Genomic DNA, 25,770 nt, shown 5'->3' with positions numbered 1-25,770 from the left:
GGGGTGAACAGAATGCAGCAGAGGGTTTAAATGAGTGAGACTAACAGATTCTTAGTTTCTTGTTCCTAATGATCAGATAAACGATGAGTTTCATATCCAGTTAAGGAACGAAGAAATAAAAGAGGTCAAAGATTTTAAGTTTTTAGGAATAATTTTTGATCTACTTCTTAAATTTGACAAGCATGTAAGGGAGATTGCTAAAACGTTCAAGGCTAATCTGAATTGTTTTAAGTTAATTTAATTTTAAGTTGATTCGGCACTATATACCTGCTTCAGCAGCTCAGTTATTTATGCATTTGTCACGTTCCTGGGTCTTTTGAACCAGTGTTTTGAATTCTAGTTCATTTTTGATGTTTATGGCTTATGTTTAAGTTCTTTAGGTCAGCGAAGTTCATTTGGTTATTAGATTCCTCTTTTATTTTCTTCCCCTGTATTTAAGTTTCCCTCACCCTTTGTGTTTCATGCTGCGTGTCTTATGTTATCAAGTTTGTAATGTCATGTCTGCGTCTCATGTTTCCTGTTTTATTTTGAAGGTCTGTATCCTATGTCAGAGTAGTCAGCTTTGCTTCCTTTGTCTCGTTATGTCAGACTAGTGTCAGCTGTTTCCCCATGTGTTTCCACTTCCCCCAATCACCCATGTGTGTATTTAGTCTGTGTTTCTGGTTGTTTTTTGTCAGGTTGTCTCCATGCTTTTAGATTTCATGTTGTTTGTTTAGTTCTTTCAGTTTAGGTTAATGTTAGTTTTACTTCAGTTTGCCTTTGTTGTATTTTTTTTTCTTTTTTAACAGCCTCATTAAACGGCTCACTTTTTGCTAATTCAAGTTTTGTTCCACGTTCCATTTTTGTCAGCATTTTGGGTCCTCTATGTCACTCCATACAGTCTGCCTCTGCCAGACTGTGACAGAGCCATCTGACCATGTGGGACCCAGCAGACATTCATTTCACAAACTTTTTTTAGTTTAGTGTCCACGTCGCACAGCTCCATGGATTTTGGATTATCTTCTCTGCAGAAGGTGGAGAAGGAATCTATTCAGGTCCAGCTATGTTGGATTATTGCTGCCAATCCGTTTTTTGTGGAGCGCTTATCGGAGCATCACAAAAACTGTTTTGGCTACAACTGGAGGAGTTTCCCATTCACTGCCAAGGCAGCAGCCGCCCAGAATGCAGACTGAACCACTCCATCCCCTGTGTGACGCAGCTCTCCCTACACCAGCTACAGGAGTTAAAGTTGGCATGTTGAGTCTCCCGCCTGTCTCCATGTCCATGTCGATGCAGCAGTAGGGATGGGTATCATTTAGGTTTTATCCGATACCCGTACCAAACCGGTACTTTTGAAACGGTGCCGGTGCTTAAACAGTGCTCGAACCAGTGCTTAAAGAATGGAGAACACACACTTTGTCCAAAAACCTCATGTTTAGCTGGGGGGTTTTTTTTAATTTTTTTTTCTTCTTAAAAAGATAACAATGTTAGCCTTTTCTGCAGGTATAGGGCATTGTGATGGCCGGGACCCCACCAAGCCACCCGAGGGTCCATGTACACGCCCACATCACCACCGGCCGTCAGCTAAGCTGTCCAGCCGTGCCTGCTTCGCCGCTGCCACCTTCCACGTGGTCGGCCCCCTGATCTCCTCCGTCGCCACCGTTGGACTTGTGGCCGACCCCGTGAACCTTTGAACTGCTATGCTGTCGACCTCCGGGTCGGCCCCCCTGAACGGCTTTGCCATGAACCTCTGTTCTACCGAGATCGGGGTCAAGTTTTATTTCACGTTCCATTTTGGCTCCTCTACATCACTCCATACAGTCTGCCTCTGCCAGACTGTGACAGCATTCCATGATATTCTCATTTTTCATATTGTATGACAGTTTGGACCCAAGCAGCACCATCTACAATTCAGCCTGTGGTATCCTTATATAACAAATCTTTAAAATAAAAAAATAAAAAATCTGTTTGTGCAGCCCTAAATAATGCTATCAACTAAATGTTAGAAAATCGCGATTTCAATTCATACTTTTATGTGATCTCATTTCCAAATGACAATGTTTTTTAAAAAAACAAAAAACCCACAATTGCACCGCATTTTGATCTGGGACATAATCTACATGAAAATAAGCGCTCACTCTTCATGCTCAACAAATGACAAGGGCAGAGCCTCATACCATGTGATACAGACGCCAGCGGGCAGGGGGGAAAAAACAACAGAGCACGTAGAGCTGGGCGATATGAGATTTTTTCATATGACGATATGTTTTTTCTTTTTTCATTTCAGACGATAATGATATATATCACGATATAAGCCAAATAACTATATTTGTAAGTAAAATGTGAAATAATCAGCAGCTTTTTTTGATTTAAATATTTATTTCCCATAATAAGTTCAACAGGGTAGATGTACTTAAGAAACATGAGACTTTTTCAGCTAAACAAAGGCAAATATTGCAAACTACACAAAAGGCAGCCGCTAAAGCGTTTAAGTTTCAAAATAGAACAAACAAAACAGACTAAATTGTCAATTCCACTTAGAAATTATTAATTCTAAAAATAAATCTTAGTTTGTTTTACAGAAGAACAGACAAAATTGACTAACTTTTGTTAATATCAAATAAACTGAGAATTAAAAGGAAATTCTCAATCTCTCCTTGTTGTATAGCTTAGCTTTTCAAACAGTTTAAACAATGTTTGATGAATGACGAATTAGCGCTTTCAGTCAGAGATTGAGCATGGACCGGTTTATTGTATTTCCAGACTTGCTTTCGGTGCAATTTACAGTGCGCGCTACTCTGTTTGACTTGAAATAGCTGAAATACCTTCACACTATGGAACTTCTATGGCTCTTCCGTTCGACAATCTCTCCGGCATTGGAACCATCATTGGTTTTATTCTCCGATAACCTTCGATCATGCTCTCGGTTGATTTTTCTCTAGTTGGCACACTCATTTCCTCCATTACCCGGGCAACACGGCGGCTGGCTGCTTCCCAAAACAAATACACATATGTGGCTTGGCACTTGTGCTGTACGTAACAAGTCACGTGACGTGACGCTGCGGCTGTGATTGGTTCAGCTCTGCACTACTTAATTTGGATTGGCTGTTCTTTTTTTTTTTAAGAGGACTAGAGCGGTGAGGCCTATTGCAATAGTTAAATTTTTCTATCGAGAAAAAGTTATTTCACAATACATATTGTTATCATTCTATCGCCCAGCTCTAAGAGCACGTGAGAGAAACTGCCTGAGGGGAGAAAACATAATGAGTGCAGAGGAAAAGCTCGCTGAAGGCGGTGAGAATGACAACCCCACTGTAACATTAACCTTTTCCAAGAAAAGGTTCTCATTCCTCCGTGTGGAAGTTTTTTGGTTTCAAAGAAGATGATGAGAGTCAAAAAGACATAATTTGCAAGCTGTGTTTTGCCATAGTAGCAGGACCGCAAGCTAACACTACGAATTTGTATAACCACCTTAAACGTCACCATAAAGTGCAATATGACGAAGCTATAAAGGCCAAGAAAGTGACAGGAGAAAATCCGTCCCTGTCAACCACTTGCTCCCCTCAGGCAGGAGGCTCCAGTCCATTCGCACCAGAACCTCTCGCCATAAGAACAGTTTCTTTCCCTCTGCTGTTGGACTCATGAACAATAACCACATGACATCCCACCACTAACACATGACCCTACACTGTGTTCACTGCATCATTCCATGTTTGGCACTGATCACCACCTGCACTCATGTATATATCATGTATATATCTATCTATCTACTTAGCACTTTTAATTTTTATATTTATGTTTATTTAAGCATTATATGACAGTATTTTTGCACTAAGTACCGCAGCAATTTCCTAATGTTGTAAACCTGCTCAACATTTGGCAATAAGACCCTTTCTGACACAAACACACACATGCAATGAAGATCAGCTTGTTATCTGTCGTCAGTGTTAAAATAGTGTAAATTGTATCCACTGCTGGCAATTAACTCTCCAGGTTGCAGGACAATAGGTGAAACTTTTGGTGAAAGGGGGAAAAAAAGAAAAAGAGGAGAGATTCTGGTTTGACCAACCAGTGATCAGACAATAAATTTAGTTGTTAATATAGTAAATTGTCAGATGCTTTCTGCTTGATTGGTGCAGGACAAATAATTTACTGTATGGACCAAATTCTCTTTTGTGATAATATATTGAACATGCATTTCTGTTGTCCTGTCAACTTAGTGGGTTATGAGCTGATATGCAAATTACTTGATTGTTACTAGATCAGGGAAAGATGACTGGATTATAAAACAAGTGAATAAGATGTAACAGAGGGTTGAAATGAGTTTCTTGTTCCTGATGTATGGGTGAAGCTTGCACGACAACATGTCACATGTTTTGTGTTGGGGGAAAAAAAGAGAAGAAAAGTTAAATACAATGATTGGGTCTGTGAAAATGAAAAAGGAGTGAAAAAGCACAGACCTGGGGAAGGAATTCACATTCTAGTGATGAAATACTGCCATGAAGTGTTTAGGAAGCATTTAATGGCGAAAATTAGTGTTGTGTGAACTGTGCAGCTGCTAATCAAAAGGGGGAGAAATTTCTCTGTGTATCTTGCAGGTGGAACTAGGTCAGTTGGCCCCAGACTTTCCAGAATCGTGTGATATTCTTGAGCACTTGTGGGCAACCAGTAAATATGATGTGGGGAACATGAACAAAGGTAGTGACTCTTAAGTCTGATTTCAGACCATGTAAGCATCAGTCATCAACTAAAGCCAGAAGCAGCGACTGCAACACTGCATGGCAGATTCTAATCCCTACAGCATGTTGTTTCACCAGGAAGCAAAACTTTTCCTGTGATTTCTGGCGGATTTGGGGGTTTTGTCATAGTACCAGACTGATTCTGCCAGTTAGGTTTGGGTTGTTTTCTTTGTGTAAGAGAAAGACAGTTTTTTTAAATATATATTTAGACATGTCCTGAACAAGGCCTAATATGGTTTTGTTTTGTTTTTTTGTAACAGTGCACTTACTTCCTTCACAGAAAAGGAGGGTTGACCACATGATTTACAGCAGCACCTCTGGAGTCTGATGATCCAGACCTGACCGCCAGGACGCTCCACTGCTATTGTTTTTTTTTCTCTGAGGGTCTTTGTAGAGGATTCGGCACAGACAGACATGAGTGAAGGTGAAGCAGGATGTGCAGTGAACACAGAACATCTTAGTGTTGGGCTCATTATCATATCACTGTTGAGCTCATAGTGTGAAAACAAGTGAGTGACAGTTTTGATTGAACAGATGGAATGATCCATAATTTGGGCAAATTATGGCAACAGGAGTGTTTTTAATGATTTGGGGAAATAACTGCACATGGCACACTTGTGTCTGTGGTGTGGGATGCCTCATTACTCCTATGACCCAACAGTTGTTTGCAAGTGTGAAGTTTGTATTTACTCACTGATGTTTGTTTCTAGGTAATTTTGGTGTGGATGCGAGCTCCAGGCAGACCCACTTAACAAGACATTAATACTGATTTTATTCTCTAACACAGGGTTTACAGGGCTGGAGCGAAATTACTCCGGAGGAGAAGCCCTGATATTGCCTGAGGAATGATCTAACTAACCCTTTTCTAACTAACCCTAGTTCTGATGAGTTGACTCATGGGAGAGACCATGTGTCAAAAGGAGGGATTCCAGGTTTATCCAGGTTTAACATTAAACAATGCTTTCTATGTTTTCCATGAGTTTTTTCATGATGATTTTTTTCCATGGCTTTTTTTTAAACTATGATTTGTGGGATTAACCGTTCATGTACAGGTATTAAACCTCTACCCTATGCATTTACATGACTCTCCGAACATCAAACTCTTTTAGATTCCTGAGCCTGAGTAAAAGTGACTGGAGTAATTATAGCATGTGCATTTCACAGTTAATTGACTAATAATTACTTCTGTACATTTTGCATGGTAGTGAGACTGTTTTCCTAGCATGTAAGTTCCTGATGCATAAGTGCATTAGATCCTCATTGTCCGAGGAAACAATAATAGTTGTGAGTTCTTTTGACATGTGTACTGAATTCTGACACATTGTTTGACACCCTAAACGTAAGATTTGGGGTTCGTCACATTTCATTGAGGGATTTTTGATAGGCCTCAAACATGCCTGAAGCACCTAAAGAATGAGGTAGTTCTTCCAGTGTTAAATGTGATTGTTTTGGTTTCCCCAATCACTGATGTGGACACAGTAAAGATAATTGTAAATTCCTTTGAGAGGGTTTACACTGTTTAAAAGGGTCTATTGCCCAACAATAGTAAAGAGTACAGTACACTGCATCGATAGAGAGGAAAGATCTATCAGTCTGTTGTAAAATTTAGCTCAGAAGTGTTTGATATATGGTGGCTGTACATGGCCACTTCTGGGTTTTACCCAATGACTGTATAAAAGATGGACGATGTGACAGCACCCCAAAAATGAAGCCAAAACGTCTCTATTGCCCCCTGGTGTCTGGCTGCAGTATAGATCATAAACCCCACTTGCTCCATGTTAGCGGGTGGGGTGGGGGTCCGATGGGGGAAGTGTTAAATAAATTTATTCTCCTCAGATAATTTTTTTCCAAAGATTCTTTCTTTAGTTTTCAATAGTTCTCATCACGCTGATTTCTGTCCAAGGGGTCGCCATTCCCATAAGTTTGATTCTAATTTCTACCGCGGCGATGTTAAATTGGGGGAAACATTATCATAACAGCTTTGACTGGCAGCTGAAACTTGTGTATCTCTGTTTGGGAGATAGAGCATAGGCTCTGAGAGGAGGGCCAGCGTTTACGCTACGAAAACATGACCGAGTGTTTTAACCTGACATCCTGAGGTGTTCTTCAATAAACTGGACTACCCGACAGAAGGACCCGAGGCCCCGCTGCACTTTTTCAGTAAGTTACATGTGTTTGTCAGCTAATGCGTAACTACCGTCCTTAGCTAGGTCCTGAGACCTAGCTAGCTAAGATGAGCACGCGGCTGTCAGGATTCGTTTAGCTGCGCAGGTGAATGAATTTACACCGACTAAAGAAATCAAGAGAAACGCTCTGGGCTACTCAGTCACTAATTACTGTTACTGTACTTTTATTACAAGTATTATACTGTAAAAGCAACAGGCTGCACCCTGCTTCAGCTCCTGTGCAGAGCTGATTATTAAATATCTTAAAATTACAGCATGTTTTTAGTCTCTTGCCACATCTGTAAAGACAGTAACATTTTTTTTTAAAGCTTGTACTTCAGTAACTCCTCATTAATCAGAACTATGGATTAATGTACTGTAGTGTACTGTAATACTGAAAGAAAATGTAAGAGAAGAACTTCAGATCCTGAGTGTGTGAGGACAGAAGAATCAGCTTTATGATGAAAACAGTACAAAGGTTAATGTACCACATGTGCTGTCGGTGAAAGCTGCAGCTGTTTTATTGATAAAGTTAAAGACAAAAAAACAAAAGGATTAATCACCCCTGTTGCTGTGTCACTGTATATCAGCATTAAAAGGACATGTTTGGTGTTTCAGAGAGCTGCAGATCTCAGACCTGCACAGCTTCTGTTTTAAACACTTGATGTACTCAGCTGCATGAAGAGCACGTTTGAGTTTCTCTGACACAATTAAATAAAACCCGATGAAGGTCAAAGGTCGTCACTTGTATGTTGAACTACAAACTTGTGTAACACCCGTCCCACGTTCTATTGAGAGGGGCCCTGGGTTCCTGTTGTTACTTTCCTATTGATACTCCCTTTTTAATGCTTATGGTATTAAATATGCAATAAAACTACACTATATGGAAACAAATCACACACAAGCAGGTCAATTATAAAGTTAACTCCACTTTAGTGAATGCTTAATTAACAACACAAAAGAAAATAAGCAAAATCAATAAAGTTTGTTAAACAATGGTAAGGTATCTACCTCAACAGAAACAAAATAATCAAATCATATTGTGGGCCCACACGCACTCTCACCAAACACACACACCTCAAGTGCTACAGTCTTTCTGCTAGCAAACCCCTCGTTGCAGGCCTGAGTCGTGGCTCGGGTGCATTGGGACCTAAAACAATATGGTCGCTTCACTTGTTGCCAAGCAGTAAAAATAAAAAGCACGTGCAACAACAGTACTCACACCTCCAGGCAGTTCAAGAGGATAGCGGTGAAACTGGGTCACGGCTACCAGCAGGCCGCGGCAGCAGCACTCACAGTCGTCCTTTCCACGTGCTCCCACTTGAACACATAACTTCAGCACACCAGCAGAAGGGACCTCTCTGACACGCCAGCAAGATGTCCGTCTCCTCCTACTCACAGTAGGGTACAACAGTTCTCGACTCCAGTTAACTATCCGTCAACCCGAAAATACGTCTGTCGCCCTTCTATGAACTCTGCGTTCACTCGACACTGTTCAGCTCTCGTCTCTCTCACTTCCTGCAGAGTGCACACGGCTCCCCACTTACTCCAACCCCTCTACCTGAGACTACTTCAGGTCTCACTGGAGCTGTAGTACATATCAATACCATATCAAAAATAATGACATAAACCTCAAAATACAAATAAAAAGGTTGTGCATTTAACTGACACACATCACATACTTTGCAGGCATTTGTATACATTCTTGAACACATTAAACATTTGCAATTAACTATCAATATTAATGAACAAATTTAAATAATGAGCTACTTATATAGCCAGGGCTACACTTGTGATCTGGAATTCTTTCACAGTTTTTTGCAGATGGTGTGCTATTTACTATAAAGTGATTCAGAGTTATTCATACCAGAGTAACCAGAGAGGATCATATATTTTTAAATACTTAAATATATAACTTTCCACAGGACTAAATATAATATCTTTATGTAAAAGTCCGGAGCCTCTGGGGAGTATCAGAGTATTTATAACATTACACAAACCAAAGGTCTCCATCACAGTGTTCATGAAATGCTGGGTTTATCTCCTGCAGTGGGCCTACGGAGGAGTGCAGAAAATTTCCCTGTGAGGGAGCTGCTGGTGAAGATCATGAGTCCTGCTTGATCAATGTGATGAGCTTCAGTCTCTCTGGTGTTTCTTAACCCTTTAAGACCTACCATAGAACCAAGTCCACCAGAGTTTATATTATATTTTTACATGCTGTGGAGCCATTTTTGGGAGCATTTCAAGTTGCTATACATCAATACAACCATTATAGCCCAGATTTTAATAATATGTATGCATTAAGTGTGTAGTAATTACATAAATTGCAAAAAGTGCAATAAACTAGTAATAAACTTTATTAAGAGTTTTAAATAATGTACAGAAATTGAGAGGAAAGCAGAGAGACTCAAAAAAGGCACCGGTAATGATTAGTGATGTTCAGCTCATTGTCAGAGTAGCTGATATTAGATGTTATTAATTGTAGAGCTCTGTTGTGGTTGTTCTGTGTAATATAAAACTGCTTAATGTTACTCTAATCAGATGTGGTGACGTAATTATATAAATTACACATGTGCACTTTTAAGGCAGTATTGATTATTTTCAGTTGCTTAGTTTTGCATAGAAAGGGTGACACTGAGTAACTAATAGTTAATCACATGTTAGAATTGTATATACAGTTGCTTGTAGATGCCTATAACACCTGCTGCTTATTGCATTTGTGTATACCATAATACGTAATAAACATTAAGACTACATAGTGTTAAAAAAAAGAAGAAGAAGAAGAAGAAGAAGAAGAAGTACGGCGCTTTCACGGATTCTTTTTGATGGTAGCGATCAGGCGGAGACTTTTACTTCAAAAAACAGTCTTTATTTTCGCGCGAAGAAAATAAAATACAGATGCATCTGGAGATCATCCTATGAAGTCCTATTGTAAAGGCTGATTTCCCTCCCCCAGGCTTGTACCTGTGGCTTCCTGTCCTGGGTTGGCTGTTCTCCTGCCCTGCAGCCCATCCTTTTGTTCATATTCCAAGACTATTTTTCTATATGCATTCTTACCCCCTAGCAACCGCCATTTCATAATGTCGCAAGCAATCAAACTCTACAGTCTGTCTAACTCCAGTGTATCCCAAGCAATCTATTATTCTCAACAGAGCTAAACTCAACATAAACGGAACCCACATTAAAGTTAGCTCAGTGCTTACCTTTAGATGAGCCCACAAAAAGCCGAGAGAAACTCCGTGATGAAGCTGGAAGTCTTAAGAAACACAGAGACGGAGCAGAGACCCACGTGGTTCACGCTGATCTCAGCTACAATCCAGGAGACAAGGGTGTGCAGATCGATGCAGATATCGATCCAAACGTTGGTAGTGGTATACGTTCCTGTAAGTTTAGTATTTTACATCCCGTTTCATGAAAAAGCAGCTCTCTCTGCTCGACTCTCCTCTCCTGCACAGACACTTTGCTTCGCCTCCTTTTCCGGCTCTGCTGTGATTTGTTGCTGCGTGGTCACGTGACTCAGCTGCACAACGTAGCCACGTGGGGTGTTATCTCAAAATTAGCGCCTGTTCTCTTTCCCTAAACTCTTTCCTTAGCCTCCAGGAAAACGTCATCGTGAGAGGGAGAATTGCTAAGGACTCAGGAAAAGAGAGGAGCGATGCTGAGAATTGGAACAGCCTTTTTTAGTAGTGCACACAGCTAACTCTCTCTGCTGAATATGTAAAAAATAAAAGTGTAACTGTGTTACATGCCTGAAAGTTGCTCATGGTCTGATGGGAAATAATGTTTTCTATTCTTTAGCACATCGTACAGTCAGCCGTTCACAGAGTCCAGGTTTAAAGGATGAAATCGTTTGTACTGATGCATCTCTCCTCTGGATAAATCTGTTCAATGACAAAAAGACTGAGGTGATGGTTTTTGATGGTTTTCCCTTGTAATGCCCTACCTGGCCCCTGGCAGAATCCACTCTGGCTGCAATCCGGTGGATATGCAGTGTGTACAGGTAAGACCATTTGTTCTGTCCTCACTAGATGTGGGCGTGATTTAGCTTATCCAGTTTGACAGACAGTGAACAGAATGAGAAGAAGAGAATGCTTTGAACTGAGATTCTTCTTTATTTCGATCTGCATCTCCAGTTTACAGGCCATGTTACTGAGGCTTCTTATACATGGTATCCTTTATCCATTTTCATTACTCTCCTTTCTCTTTTCTTTTTGTAAAACTAAATAAACACAAAACAGATAATTACCTTCTCATTCACTGAACATACATAATGTACTAATTGAAACTTAGTTTTCATGACAACCAGCAAAAAACATAAATCTTAAGGTTGCCTAAATTAAACATAAACATCACCTTCAGTTAACTAGCATTATTGATCATAGCAAGTTAGCAAACACATGCTAATATACAGTCGCTAGCACACAAGTAGCTTTACAAATGAGTAATGACCACACAGCTGAAATAGTAACTCAGTATATGCACATTACACATGCATCACAAATCAGATAGTTAAGGTTATAGTATGTAATGAAAACTTACAGGCATGCGTGGGCAAAAGTTTCACCTCCACTGAGCACTTGTAGCAAACTAGCTGGGCATAACAACTTCCCAAGTACCAACTGTGGCCACAAGAGGGTGCCAAATCATACAAACAAAAGCATATCACCACATTAAAGTTATACCAACACACCATTTAAACGGACAGCATTTATAGAATGACTATTAAAAGTCAGCGAGTGTCAGTAATGTTAATGTGGTTATGTTAGTAATACACAGAGTGCTAATATAACAGCTTTAAGATGCATTTGTAGATATTATTACGTGTTTTACCGTCTTTATGGTGCTAGCTTAAAGTTACGGTGTAAATGTTAGCTTATATTGGAGTAAAGCTGTTACTGTTTAAACAATGTTAGCACAGAAATATTAGCTTCTGTCATGACTGATGAAGTTACTGGTTAATAAAATTTCCAGTAAAGTGTTTAATCGCAGCCACAGGTTGACAGCAAATATCTCGATTAGCTTCAGTGCATCTGTAATAAATATATGCAAGTTTCAGTGCTTCGTTTAAACTGTATGATACTTATACTGACCCAGGGTCAGTGTAAAATACAATCCCAGCTGTGTGAACAAAGCCTGGCTCCTTTAATCCTGCATGACAAACCTCAGGATGCAGGTTATTATTACTCTTTCCTGCTGGCACACCTGTCACACCTGAGAGTCAGCTAGAAACTTACAGTGACGTGGACATCATGCAAAGACTGCCAGACTCTGTAATACTGCAAATGATCAGTGACTCAGGTTAACACTAAACTTTAAACGGCACTTCTGTGTCTCTGTGTGCTGAACATCTAGGATTGAGTCAGGCTGCATCAGCTGAAGCTGTTATTTGTATATATCAGTATTTTTTTATTCAGGTGTGGGGAAACTACGTAAGACTGCAGTGAAGCGATGTACCAGAGTAATCCCTGGCCAAAGGTATCGTACTTAAATCAGACTACTGATCCAGCCACATCAGCCTTTTGTGAGGTCTGTTTAAAGTTTACTAAAAGTGAACTGCAGGTTCCTGAGAGGTGGACTGTGAGCACAGAAACACATGTTCATACATACAGCTGCAGCAAACTTACATTAATTTTAAATAGATTTGTTACTCTGATGTCTGTCTCTGTGTTAGTCCTCTGACAGACTGGTGACCTGTCCAGGTGTGCTCTACCTATGACTACTGGGACAGGCTCTAGCCTCTGTAATAGAAATTTTCTGTTATTCTCATTTAAAGTATTTAAGTGCTTATGCATATGCTTAGTTGTGACACTGTTATAGACTGTTCAGTGAAAGTTTCTAAAACTAGATGAACTTACTTCAGCGTCAGCAGTTTGAGAAAACAACTCCCTTTACAGGTGCTGATAAGGCCAAGGGCACCAAACAGCATAACCATTGATCCGTAGGATCAGTTTGTAACTTCCTCCCTCTTCCTTGGAATGCATAAAGGAGTAGGAGCACCACTTCTGTGGCAGCGCTGACATGACTGAACTGTGATGTTTGATGTGTGTTTGCTGTCCTGTGTGCAGTAATAAATAGCTTGATCACAGCTCTTTCTGTGTTGCAGACTTTATTTAAAAAATTCCACGACCCCCCCCCCCCCCCCCCCCCCCCACTGTGAACATGAATTGAATATTCAGAAGACATTTGTTTAAATAGTTCTAGATATCTGAGCTGTTGGTGTGTCCTTGGATTGTGTGGTAATAATATTAGAGCCTGCAATCTTTCTTACTGAATCTCTACTATGAGTCATGTTACCTGAGATTAATTCTATGTTTACCTGTCGACCTGGACGAATGTGCTGTGTGAAGGAAATTAAATTAAATCAGATCTGAACTGCGTACATTTGAGGAACCTGTTCATATTTAATTGAAATATGAACCAGTGATTTTTTGATTGCTGATTCCAAGAGAGTCTTTGTGGAAATCCTTTTTGGCTTTTTGTTATTTTAATTCTCTTCTCTGTTTTCCAGAACAGTTCTCCACAGTCACTGTCCACATGGGTCAGTGGGACCAAGAAGCACTCTGCTAATGTGGGACTCTGACTAGCAACATCCAGCAAGACCCAGACAGCGTTTTCTATCTCCCAGCTGGAGTTTTTGTTTGTCAGTGACTGGAGAGTCAGATTTTTGTTGAGCTTCACACTTGCAGAGGTAAGTCAGTTTGCAGAGATCCCTCCCACCCTGGCTTTCTTATCTGAAACAGTAATATTTCAGTGACTGCTGCTTATACCACAGGTTAACACACTCTACTGATCCCTGATAGGAGAATCATCAATTTTGGCAACAAAGAGCCTGGTGGATGTTTGTTTACAGTCTGATGATGGGACATCATGCTCTGCATCTTCAACGTTTGCCTCCTCATTATTATTCATACCCAGTAATGTGAAGTATGCTTATATCTACTATAACTGAACCAACCTGGTGCTCTTCATTTATGGAGGCTGTTGAGTCTGAATTTTGGATGTTGTGTATCTCGTGTTCTCTGGGCTTTGTTGTCCTCAGTCTTTTTGCAGGATCAGAAAACAAAACCAGGAGGCGCGTAAATGTTTCTTCTCCATGATGTTTCTTCAAATATTTCTTCTGGATGATGATAAGACTGTGACACGGGATGCCACCTTTGGTCTTGTGATGAAGCAAAGCTCAGGAAGAAGTGGGATTAAATGGTACCCACATGTGTGCTGCTGAGAAGGATGTACAGGGGCACCTGCAGCCAAATCCAAGCCTCAGGTTAGTTGTAGTTGCAGAACGCTATAGACTGAGACAGCTGAGGCATCAAATGTTTGATTAAATGGATGAAAAGGAGAAGTTTCTTCCCTATAATTATCACTTCTTAAAATCTGTAGCAACTTCAAGTCTGTCAGCGTGCTGAGCATGCTCAGAATGTGACAATATATTTTTGTTCAATATTTAATTTCTTTCAGTTGCAATTGTTAAATGAAAAAATATATATATATATTCTTATAATTTAGCAAACTAATTTATCAAAAAATATATATATACATTAGGGGTGCAACAATATTCATATCGATATTGAACCGTTCGATACAGTGCTTTCGGTTCGGTACGCATATGTATCGAACAATACAACATTTGTAATTTATTTTATCAACTTTCCTTCTGACGATGCTGTCTGTGTTGAGCGCTCAGTGAATCTGCGTTCGACTACTCCGCCTAGGCTGCACTGTCGAGCGCAGATCCACTGAGCGCTCAACACAGACAGCATAGTCAGAAGGAAGAGCTCAGGGCAAGCTAGCAAGACAGAAGTTAAGCTCTCCTTGCAACATGGACCTCCCCCACCCTCATTCAGATCTGGCGTTTGGAATTATTTTGGTTTTCATGTGACGTATGACCCTGAAGGTAAGCGAGTCATGGACTAAAGTAAAACAGTATGTTGGATGTGCCATGCAATGCTCAATTACATGGGTGGGAACTAGTGTGTTAGCGCAGTTAGCTCGTTAACGTGTTGGCCGTCTAGCCCCATGCACGGGGTGATCGGCGGTAGCTCGTTAACGGAGATTTGCCGTGTTGTGGCGTTAAGGTCATTTCAACGAGATTAACCTGAAAGCACTCGTGGGAACACAACGAATATGACTGCACATTTACGCCGACATCATCCTAGTGTAAAGACAAAAACAACAAGCATGCTACAAACTTTAGCCGAGTCATTTAGACAGCTGTTAGCACATGATTCTCCTTATATGTTTAATATGCTGCTGAGAATATAGCCCAGAAGAAGCGGATAGTATAGCTTTTATTTTTGAAAGAGACATTTCTCTGTAATAAACTCTCTTTTCCACAGATGAGTGATTCCTCAATCAGATACAGGGCTTGCAATATCGCTAGCCCGACGTCCTGGGGCTAGCGATTTTTTCAGTCGGGCTACCACAATCTATCTCTTCCCTGCCCGTCGGGCTATTGTAGGAAGGAAAAATATATGTCAATGCTTTTGCATTCTTTCAGAAATGTAGCTGGGTAATTATGTCATTGGCATCGGTGAGCCACTGTCAATATGTGACATATTGAAATCGCGTTTGAATTTGCGCTTGTTTTTTTGCTTTCACTTTGCAATCGTGCGAACTGTGTATAGAGAGCCACAGCACTGATCTGTGAGTGATGATAATTTGTGCACCAATTCCTCTGACATCCTCTTATTAATCGTTAGCTTACTATGCAAACATGACAAGTGAAATCTCCCGCAGCAAGCTTAAACATGTGAGAGGTTGATCGCACAGAGAATCGCTGAGCTTATGTGAGTGTGTGTGTAAAAGCAGCAGGATATATATTTCAGTTCTGCTGAGCCAAATAAGACAGGTCAGTGTGAAGAAGTGACAGCCAAAGAAAAGTTTACCACAAAACGGAGAAGTTATGACAAATCAGACTATAAGGCAAAAAGAAAGTGCAGCTTTATGGTTTCATGGACAAAATAATTTCTGTGGCTGCAATATGACGAGCTAAATAACCAGGGCTGCACATAAGTGGTCCGCAGGTGCGCATTCGCTGTCAAAATAAAAAACACGCACAAGGGTTAGGGTTAAATTTAAAAACTGTACTTTTGAGTTAAAATATATATTTATAATTTTAATAAATGACAAATTAAAAAGGCATGAACATTTTTTTTGTATCGAAAAAATATCGAACCGTGACACCAAAGTATCGAACCGAACCGTGAATTTTGTGTATCGTTGCACCCCTAATATACATATATCTGTATTGGTTTTAATAAATTAATTTGACACCTGTATTGAAAATACCATATTGTATTCATACAGAATCAGTTTGGTATCATTGTTTGTCTGCTCACTGATTGTTGAAGCTAAGAGCTGCTTTGATCTGTTTAGATCTAAAGTATCCAAAGTTGAGCTCTGATGTTTCTTCACCCGTGTGTGTTATATGTGATTCCTACATGCTGGCAGAGCAGCAGTTTATGAAATGTATATTTGTTTTATGCTTACAGATATGTTTTTCTTGACAGAGCCTCTGCAGAGGTTTGACAAAGCAGAGAAAACATGTGCTTTACATTTTACTGTGATTTATTGAGATATTTGTTTCCTGATGTTCAGCAGGAATGGAGAAATAGAATCAAAGGCAGATGTTTTTGCTTTTTTTGTAATGATGTAAGTAAATCTTCAATATTATTTATTTGCTTGGTTATATTAGGAGTGTTTCTGAGTGAGGGGTGAGGAGTCATCATCCAGGTAAAGTGACGTAGATCAGTGGATACACTTGTCTCCCCTTTAAAGGAGACGATCCAAGTCATCCTTAAATGTTAGTGCTTTCAAATACACAAACATTTTTAAAGGACAAAAATGAACATCCAACTTTGACTGTAATACAAAATAAATCTTTGCATGTGTTTTTTCAAACTCAGATGGGCAGCATATCAGTCTTGGACTGTCTAACCTGCCAGAGCAGCACTGAATGACCACCACACATGTGTTACGCCCCTAGTCTAGGCGTATAGGAACGCACATAAGGTTGGAGGAGAGAGAGACAAATCCCCGCCCTGGTTCCCAAGCCAAACATCCAAACCAGTTGTGAGTAAAAAGGTGATTTTATTTAAGGAAAAGAAGCATAGCTCCAGGGTGAGCCCAGGCCAAAATAATAAACAAAACCAACTAAGTACCACCAGAGAAAAACTAACTAAACCCTAGGAAAGAAACAGAACAAACAAATGACAGAGCTATCCCTCGCTCCCTACCCGGAAAACAGGAGAAAACGGTTCCAAAAGAAAAGGCGGCTTCCGCTTCCGCCCAAGAGTGCCTACGCTCTCAGCACCAGGAGCGGCTTTCACAATTCATGCTCACACAAATACACAATAAGAATACAGGCTGGGAAAACCAGGGTCAGGGCCGCGTCGGCTGTCAAGCTACTCGCTCGCTCCACTCTCTCTCCCTCTCTCTGTGGATCTGTCAGAGCGGCTTTTTGAAGGTAGTCACCTGCTCCATGGTCCAATCAGCCGCTCACTACTCTTCATTAGGGGAGGGACCTGGAAAGAGTCTTAAGCACAGTACAGAAACACAGGAAGAAAACAGCCCACACAGGGTCCTCATGGCCACAGCCGTAACACATGAGCATGTTCCTGCAACATTCAGCATCTGATCCTTCATCTGTGTGCTTCTGCTTTTGGTAAGTAGAGTTACCCAACTCCAGTAACTCTAAACACATGCCATCCATTTCTAACGGCCTGGTTACTTCCTGTCAGTTACTTTAGAAACCATGTGGTCACCTGACCTAACACTGTTTCTTCTTCTTCCCCTTAATGTTCAAGTGTCACATGTCCAACAGCAGGAGAGGAAACTACACCAGTGTACTGAGATGTTTCAGCAACACGTGCCAGATGCTGTTCCTTCATGGTGACATCACCAGAGACAGCCCCGCCCACCTCAGGACCTCGCCATTGATCATGATGATTAAAATGATGACAGCGAGCGGAACTAAGACTGTAAAAATCCACGACCAGAATGTTTCTTTCTAATTATTAATGAATACTGAGAGCCTCTTTCTGTGTTTTGTCTGTTTTGGTTGTTTTTTTACCTCATTTGTTACTAACAAAGTTCACAAACTCACACAGTTTACATTCTGTATGTTTCCATCTTTACCAGCCACACTCTAACTGCATTTAAGAAAATAATCCTTAGAAATCGTCGTTTTTCTCTTTTGTAATTGATGATAATTCAGTGAATATACTGCGCTGCTTCCTTTTATTGCGTCACATATTGCTTTAAGTTTTTCAGTGTCCAGTTATTTTTTACTGCTGTTTGAATTCTCTGTATGTTTGACCCTGTAGACTGTTTGATGGACTGCTTGTCTTCCTGTTTGTAACCGCCGCCTGTTTTTTAATAAAGATTTGGATTTCTGACTTCAACACAGCCTCTGCGTGTCCTCCCTTTGTGTCCTCTTCCTCTGTGAATGTGTTGCATGTGTCACAGATTCATTTTATTAACAGCTTTCCCACAGTGAGTTGCATCAGCATTCATTCACAGCACATTTCAGAAGGATTCAGATTAATACAGTGATCTTACAGTCAGAATGATCCTGACAGAGTGCCACTGTAAATGATCTTTCATCGGGTAAATTTTAAAGTTCAGTATTTCAAAGCAGGAGTTATGAAGACTCATACTGGCATTAGGACTAATAATATGTACTTACAAAGTCAAAGTTTTTTAATTATGCTAGAATATTGGAAGACAATCAACTTTTAGTGTTTTCCGCATATTAATTATTCTGAAATAGAGACGGTGACCCTAACTGTACAGAAGCACTAAACAACTGACAATCTAACAGACATCATTGGCCTGAGCCGTCATGCACAGTGAGTCTGATCCTTTGCTGTGAGAGTCTGACAAGCATGTTTCTGGTCAGTTTGGAAGAAATAATATCACAATGTTGATCTTTTTTTCAATATTCCTTCTCTTTTACAACATAAACTGTGATCAAAGCTACTTATGTTCACAGCATGTAATAATACTGACAGTCCAGGGCATTGTGGTCTGTTGAGCTAGGGTTAGGGTTAGCAATTCAGACATATGTAATCAATATTAAACGTCTCTGACGTGGGCCACTATCCGCAGTGTTGGGAAATCCGTACCAGGCTGGAATGAGTCAAGGTAGGTGAGCATCCACGAGAAGACACAGCAGATGCATCCTACTAATACTGACAGGACCAGGAGACTCCAGAAACCGAGCATCTTCTCTTCAGTGCCATCCTCGCCTGTCACCCTCTCTGCCCGCAGCTCTTTGAGTATGGGGTAGATAAGGGCGCAGAGAAACCCTTATTACTAATTTGTATTATAATTTGATTTTCATGAAATATTCATATTCAGTATCAGTCCTTTTATATTAATAACCACGTATCCACCCAGGCTCATGGTGGGGCAGGGCTCTGTCCTGGGATGCTTGAGTACAAGGTAATGTACACCTGACCAGGTATCCAGTCTGTCAGAATTGTTTTCAATATTTGGTTCAAAAACATGAGTGACAACAAAAATCCAACTAGGATTCTTGCATATGATGAATGAAGTCTGTCTTTGACTGTATTGTCCAGCTGATCCATCAAACCCCCAGCAGGTGAACCTTATTCATGACATAACACTGCAACAATGTAAAAAATGAAACAGCAACAGTCTAAATGTAAAGTGCATTCTAAACTCCTCTTCAATAAATCATATGCAAAGAGTCATTCAGGACTGTAAAACGTGAACTACAGAACCCAGAGTCTTCATCATTAAATCTCTGGTTGCTTCATTTTTCTATCCTATATCAGACACTTTAAGGTTAGGTTAGGTAAAGTTGCATTGTCGTGGTGAGGCAAAGTGCTTTATGTGTGTGTGTGTGTGTGTGTGTGTGTGTGTGCGTGTCATGAACGGCTATAAAAGGCCTATAATTAAAGAACAAAGCGGGTTTGAGTTCGAGTTGCGGCAGACTGTCACTACTTGTAAGTGGAACGCAGCCTTCCTACGGCGGACAGCTAATAACAGGAATTGGACGCGGTCCACCCAAGTCCACAGCAACCACCATAGCAACCGCCTAGCATGACCTTAGAAACATATTCTGTCTTCATAACTATCAAAAACGTGAAATGATTTGCAAAGTGTGAAAGTGTTACAGCTGCAGAGAGCTATGGCGGCATCTTTGGAAGCTGTTTACATAGCTAATAATATACGATGTAACCATGGAGACAGTCAGTCACGTGAGCTAGCGGTGCACGTTTACTACAGTGAATAAGGTGATTGCGTCCACACGCTGCAGAGGGTAAAGACATTACTTCAATATTGTTTTATATTGATATATATTTGCCTTCTGTTGACCATCACCTCAGGTTCACCATCACAGTTTCAGCAGACAGATGCACACTGTCTAAATATGAACACATTCAAAAACTCATGTCTCAGAAATAACCACAGCTGTTCATGTTTGTCATTAGAATTTTATTTGTAAGAAAATTATAAGCTTCATATTGTGCATCAAATAAAAGAACATTTCACAACTCTGAGTCAACAGAAACAGGTAACAGAAATGTCTCTAATGTGTACAGTGTAGTGTAAGCATCAAAAGATCATAAAGGAAACACTAACATTTATGTGAAACTAATTGTAATAAAAAAATGAACAGGTGGTTTATAGATGTAAAAGAAAGAATCTGAAAACAACACTCCCCACCGCAGGGAAAAGGGTAACACCACCTGGGTCTGGGTGCAATTCCCCCCTCCAGGGCCAAGGGTACCTAGACCTAGACCCGGTTTGTAGAGTACGCTTGGGGAGTGTGATTGTGTGTACAGCGTCTCTTTATGTCTGTCTCCACGTTGGTTGAGTGTGGAGTGAGTGCATATGAGAGCATGAGGGTGGGAATGGATGTTTGTGTCTGTGTGTGCCTGTATGTGTCATGGTCCTGGGTCGGTGACCCAGCGCTTTTAGTTTGTTATCATTTTCTAGATGATGATTGTTTAAGTTCTGTGTGTTATATTTTCGATCTGCCTCTGAGTCTGCATCTGAATCTGTCTGTTTAGTTCAATGTCTTGTCTGGTTCCATGTATCTGAGTTTCCTGTTTTATTGTGAAGGTCCGCGTCGTATGTGAGTGTGATCAGATTACGTTTCCCCTGTCCCGTCAGCCCAGATTCCTCCCAGCTGTGTTTCCCTCCTGTCTCTCATCCCCTGATTACTGGTGTGTGTATTTAAGCCCTGTGTGTTCTCCTGCCTGTTGCCGGTTCGTCTGTGTTCCTCCGTGTCAGTCTGTGTAACTTTGTGTCAGTCTGTTACCCTGTGTTCCACGGTGTCCTGTTCCTCGTCTGCGTCTCTCTGCTATTCATCATCCGTTGTCATATGCTCCCAGGTCTGTTATTTTAGTTCTCCCAGTTTAGGTGTCTTTAGTTGTTTGTTATGCCCCACTGTTTGTTTGCCACTACACCTCTGTAAATAAAACCACCGGTATCTCATCCACTGCCTGCATCTTGGGTCCTCCTTCTATATCCACACGGCTCGCCTCGGCAGCCGTGACAGTACGAACCGGCCACTATGGACCCAGCAGCATTCAACCCGCCCAAGGAGCTCCGGGAGGACATTGTTTACTCCGTGGACAAATTAATCAACGCGTGGCTGGAGCACGAGGGGAGAGAATTTCGCCAAGCCGTGGCTAATCGGCTACAGCGCTTGGTTTCTGGTCTCCCCTGGCTGCTCAGCTCACTTCACCCGCTCACACAGAATTTCATTCTGAATGGACTCCGTCTTCACCCCCCGGCTGCTACCACCCACCCTGCAGCTCATGCTTCACTGCCCAGTCCGACAGAGGATGTTCTGCCCGGCCCGTCAACCCAGCCTTCGAGGGGGAAACGGCGCTCACGCTGCCGACGCTCCTCGCCACAGTCGGACCTGGGGATTTCCGAGCAGCCAGCTGTGGTGAGTGGACAGGACAGTATTGTTGGTCTGAACTGTGGGACCGTTTACTCAGGGGTGATGTTCTGTACGGCACTGGACAAAAACTGTTTATCGCCAGAAGCTCAGTTAGCCGCCCGGCCAGAAGCTCAGTTAGCCGCCCGGCCAGAAGCTCAGTTAGCCGCCCGGCCAGAAGCTCAGTTAGCCGCCCGGCCAGAAGCTCAGTTAGCCGCCCGGCCAGAAGCCCAGTCGCCACCTCCGCCACATTCAGCCTCACAATCCATAGCTCAATTACAGTCACAGCCAGACTTATTACAAACCCTGTTACAATCCATGGCCCAGTCAGTAGCCCGGTTAGCAGAAGAATCATTAGCTTTATCCTCAGTTCAGCAGTCACCAGCCCTGCATCCTGTGTCAGTTGCTCCACTACCTGTTCAGCCATCACCTTCACCTACTCCTCCTGTACAGCAAGCCATGTCAGTCCAACCCATAACGGACAGTTCAACAACTCCGTACTCTAAGCAGAGAGACAAACCCAAGAACAATGTCAACATTCCTCAAAGGCTGGCCAGTTCTGAGACTGAGATGCACTCCAGGGCCTCCCCAGAGGCTGGGTTTCAGCCCCCATTAGACTCTGGACCCCTGGAGTTTAAGAAGCCAGCTGAGGACTGCACAGAGCTGTCGCTGCCTGAGCAGGGTCAATGCTCTGCGCAGCTGCAGGCCGCTATGTGTTTGCCAGAGGCCCGTGTGCCTGCTGGTCCTGTTCTGTCCCTGCCAGAGGCCCGTGTGCCTGCTGGTCCTGTTCTGTCCCTGCCAGAGGCCCGTGTGCCTGCTGGTTCTGTTGCGTTCCTGCCAGAGGCCCGTGTGCCTGCTGGTTCTGTTGCGTTCCTGCCAGAGGTCTCCGCACCTGCTGGTTCTGTTCTGTGTGTGCCAGGGGCTCCAGTGCCCACTGGTTCTGAGACTGTTTTTGCTGGGGGGCCCGAGGAGCCCGTCCAGCCTTCTTCCTCGTCAGCTGGGGGGCCCGAGGAGCCCGTCCAACCACCAGCTGCTCCACCAGCAGCCTCATCCACGCTTGCAGCAGCAGTTTCATCCATGCCGCCACCTGCTGCAGCGCCTCCGTCTGCATCCCCCACGCCGTTGCCTGGCCCGGCCTCTGCTGCATCCTCCACGCCGTCGCCTGGTCCGGATTCAGCATCCTCAGCGTCGCCTGGTCCAGCGCATGCTTCGGCTTCATCCGCTTCACCTGGTCCAGCCACTGCTTCATCCTTGCCTGGTCCAGCTTCAGCATCCTCATCAGCTGCTTTGCCTGGTCCAGCTTCAGCATCCTCATCAGCTGCTTTGCCTGGTCCAGCTTCAGCATCCTCATCAGCTGCTTTGCCTGGTCCAGCTTCAGCATTCTCATCGTCTGGTCCAGCCTCTGCATCCTCATCGTCTGGTCCAGCCTCTGCATCCTCATCGTCTGGTCCAGCCTCTGCATCAGCCTCGTCTGGTCCAGCCTCTGCATCAGCCTCGTCTGGTCCAGCCTCTGCATCCTCATCGTCTGGTCCAGCCTCTGCATCCTCATCGTCTGGTCCAGCCTCTGCATCCTCATCGTCTGGTCCAGCCTCTGCATCCTCATCGTCTGGTCCAGCCTCTGCGTCTTCATCCTCATCGTCTGGTCCAGCCTCTGCGTCTGCATCCTCATCGTCTGGTCCAGCCTCTGCATCAGCCTCGTCTGGTCCAGCCTCTGCATCAGCCTCGTCTGGTCCAGCCTCTGCATCCTCATCGTCTGGTCCAGCCTCTGCATCCTCATCGTCTGGTCCAGCCTCTGCATCCTCATCGTCTGGTCCAGCCTCTGCATCCTCCTCGTCTGGTCCAGCCTCTGCGTCTTCATCCTCCTCGTCTGGTCCAGCCTCTGCGTCTTCAGCCTCCTCGTCTGGTCCAGCCTCTGCGTCTTCAGCCTCCTCGTCTGGTCCAGCCTCTGCGTCTTCAGCCTCCTCGTCTGGTCCAGCCTCTGCGTCTTCAGCCTCCTCGTCTGGTCCAGCCTCTGTGTCTTCAGCCTCCTCGTCTGGTCCAGCCTCGGCTTCAGCGTCTGCCTCGTCTGGTCCAGCCTCCGCTTCACCTGGGGCTGCAAGGGCCACGCAGCCTTCAGGTCCCCTACTACCACCTCCACATCGTCGGTCATCTGCCTGGCCGCCTGTTGGGCATCTCCGCCGCCGTGGACGCCCTCCTGAACGCCGCCACTGCCTTCCACGTGGCCGGCCTCCGGACTTGTTTCCACGCCGCTGTTGCCGTCCGCACGGTCGGCCCCCAGAACTGTTTCCACGCCGCTGTTGCCGTCCGCACGGTCGGCCCCCAGAACTGTTTCCACGCCGCTGCCTACTGCGTGGCCGGCATCGGGACCGGCCCCGCTGCCGTTCGCATGGTCGGCCTCCTGAACTTGACCATCTGGGCCTTTTGGACTCTGTCCCTCCGTCCTGGGCCCCCTCCGCCCACCCTGGTCGGGTGTTTTTTTTTTTTGTTTTTTTTTTTTTCTTTTTTGGTTTTGGTCCGTTTTTGTGTTTCTGCTGGGCTGTCTGGAGCCAGCCCTTGAGGGGGGGGTACTGTCATGGTCCTGGGTCGGTGACCCAGCGCTTTTAGTTTGTTATCATTTTCTAGATGATGATTGTTTAAGTTCTGTGTGTTATATTTTCGATCTGCCTCTGAGTCTGCATCTGAATCTGTCTGTTTAGTTCAATGTCTTGTCTGGTTCCATGTATCTGAGTTTCCTGTTTTATTGTGAAGGTCCGCGTCGTATGTGAGTGTGATCAGATTACGTTTCCCCTGTCCCGTCAGCCCAGATTCCTCCCAGCTGTGTTGCCCTCCTGTCTCTCATCCCCTGATTACTGGTGTGTGTATTTAAGCCCTGTGTGTTCTCCTGCCTGTTGCCGGTTCGTCTGTGTTCCTCCGTGTCAGTCTGTGTAACTCTGTGTCAGTCTGTTACCCTGTGTTCCACGGTGTCCTGTTCCTCGTCTGCGTCTCTCTGCTATTCATCATCCGTTGTCATATGCTCCCAGGTCTGTTATTTTAGTTCTCCCAGTTTAGGTGTCTTTAGTTGTTTGTTATGCCCCACTGTTTGTTTGCCACTACACCTCTGTAAATAAAACCACCGGTATCTCATCCACTGCCTGCATCTTGGGTCCTCCTTCTATATCCACACGGCTCGCCTCGGCAGCCGTGACAGTATGTCTGTGTCTATATGTCAGGTTGGGTATCAGACGCCACCTCTCTGGAGACACCTCAGGCCCTCCAAGGTTTGGAGGCCTATCTCCACCCACCACCACTTCCCCTGCCGGTGGCGGACTCCCTCAGGTGTCGGTGTGTTGGTGGTTCTTTGTGTCTGGGGGTGGGCGTCCGGGTACACACCGGCTCACTCCTTGGCGGCCGCTTGTCGGGGCCTGGGGCCTGGGGCTCGCTCGGGCCCCTTTGGAGGTGGGGTGCCCCCGGCCTCTCGGCCTGGGGCTCGGTCACTCAGGCACAGCTGGGGGCCGGCGGAGCTCACGGGCGCGTCACTGCAACTCCCCCTGACTTCTGCTCCGCGGCTGCTGGGCGAGCCCTCATCTGGGACTCTCCTCAGCTCTTACTGGAACAGTGGCGCGGCTGCCCCTCTGTTGGTCTTCCATGGTCTCTTGTGTTCTGGGGGCCTCTGGATGTCTGGAGTTTTGATCTCCTCCATACCCGCTTCACACCCTGGAGGACGGGGCTGTGGCCCCCCCACACTCCCTAGCAGATCATTACATGGAGAAACCTTTGGAATGCAAGCATGCTGATCCACACAGGTATGCACACATGGGTATTCACAGACGCGGACTAAAGCTTTCTTGGCTGCTACCTCAAAGCACACTGTGCGCTGTCTATCTTGCGTGCTGCACAATATCGTTTATTATTTAGTAAATATTGATATCTATGACTAGCTAGTTTATTGGGATGGTGCTTTGTTTTCTCTATTATTATGTTGCTCTTT

The 25,770-nt window shown here is 43.6% G+C and overlaps 2 protein-coding genes across 6 annotated transcripts in view; one reads left to right on the top strand and one right to left on the bottom strand.

Moving 5' to 3' along the window:
• LOC309693587 (uncharacterized protein) overlaps nt 1-10,357 on the bottom strand; it is a 92,208-nt gene extending 81,851 nt beyond the window's left edge. For 2 of the 5 annotated variants that reach the window (XM_082512957.1, XM_082512960.1), the window contains exon 1: nt 10,087-10,357. The gene's annotated coding sequence lies outside the window, so the exon portion shown is untranslated. Of the gene's footprint in view, nt 1-4,987; nt 5,105-7,960; nt 8,628-10,086 lie in introns of those variants that run through there. The other 3 variants (XM_082512961.1, XM_082512958.1, XM_082512959.1) reach the window with 3 other exon arrangements.
• LOC309698840 (uncharacterized protein) overlaps nt 1-21,837 on the top strand; it is a gene marked incomplete at its 5' end in the record, with an annotated part of 151,421 nt that extends 129,584 nt beyond the window's left edge. The window contains one exon of the mRNA XM_082521567.1: nt 21,825-21,837. The remainder of the gene's footprint in view (nt 1-21,824) is intronic.
• Between the last annotated feature and the right edge of the window lie 3,933 nt (nt 21,838-25,770).

This window comes from Aulonocara stuartgranti (assembly GCF_965226115.1).
Source record: "Aulonocara stuartgranti genome assembly, chromosome: 3".
Taxonomy (NCBI): domain Eukaryota; kingdom Metazoa; phylum Chordata; class Actinopteri; order Cichliformes; family Cichlidae; genus Aulonocara; species Aulonocara stuartgranti.
Note: the sequence above shows the minus strand (reverse complement) of the source record. Positions and strands in the feature narration are given on the sequence as shown.